Source organism: Anomaloglossus baeobatrachus, unplaced genomic scaffold, assembly GCF_048569485.1.
Source record: "Anomaloglossus baeobatrachus isolate aAnoBae1 unplaced genomic scaffold, aAnoBae1.hap1 Scaffold_2381, whole genome shotgun sequence".
In the NCBI taxonomy this organism is placed as follows: domain Eukaryota; kingdom Metazoa; phylum Chordata; class Amphibia; order Anura; family Aromobatidae; genus Anomaloglossus; species Anomaloglossus baeobatrachus.
In genome coordinates this window covers 143,951-145,140 of record NW_027442037.1, presented here as the reverse complement: position 1 = coordinate 145,140, position 1,190 = coordinate 143,951, and positions in this window count along the sequence as shown.

Genomic DNA, 1,190 nt, shown 5'->3' with positions numbered 1-1,190 from the left:
AGATATCTACATGTAGTCTGAAATCCATCATGAATCAATACTATTTTACACAGTCATAAGCAGCCCATGGGCATTCACCTGCATTCAAACCAATAACAGCTCATAGACCAGACAATCCATCTACCACTGGACCAAAGACAGGAAGTTAAATCCACTGCCTGCGGTAACCAACTTAATCCTATAGGCTACTCACACAACAAACCCAACAGAAAGGAAAAAAACATGGCTTCGATTATCCATCCAATGAAAACGCATAACCATTGTGAGCCATTGGACAATGCAATTGGACACTTGGTGACATGGTGCACGGCCCAATGAATCAAGTCTTTACTTCATATTCACGGTTTAAGCCCTTGGGTTCTAATGTGCCCAGAGTACATATCCAGAAAGATTCTCTTTCTTTGAGCTAAACACAAGTCAACAATACATTGTAAGCAGATTCTATTACCAGTCCCACACCATTTTGTGACGCATAATCACACAGTGATCCAATTAAGATTCCAAGTCATCGAACATGTCCAAGCCATACGCAGAGGAGGCAATAGAATTAGGAAGCTCAAAGAAAGGGAATCTTTCTGGATATATACTCTGGGCACATTGGAACCCAAAGGCTTAAACCATGAATATGAAGTACAGACTTGATTCATTGGGCCATGCATGGACATAATGGACATAATTCTAATAGGCAGGACAGGTAATAAGGAGCACAAGTTATATGCTAAAATGTGTTGTGTGACAAGACAGACACAGGAAAGGACATGATAACAGGTGTAGGGACCAACAAGGTGAGACAAGGGGTATCAGGATAGGGTCAAGTAGGTATGAATGTAGTAATGGGGCAGGCATAGAGAATTGTATGTGAATGTGAATTACAATAAATCACTAAGGAAAGGAATATGTGAGTGTGTGCCTAATGTAAACTAATATTGTACTGGCAAAATTATAGATGGAAAGGGAGAAGGGGAGGGGGGAGAGAGGAGGCTGTAATTGACTACAAGGGTATGAGTTATGAGTGATCATAGGGATAGTGTTACATAAGTGGAAATACCTATGGAGGACCGGATGTGTAAGCGCATACCTTATACAAACCTATAGAGTGCTGATGGGTGAGAGTGTGATGTTAGATATAAGACATCCTATAGTGAATAGTGAGCCGTAATCAAGTGCAACAGGGATATTTCACGTGACTA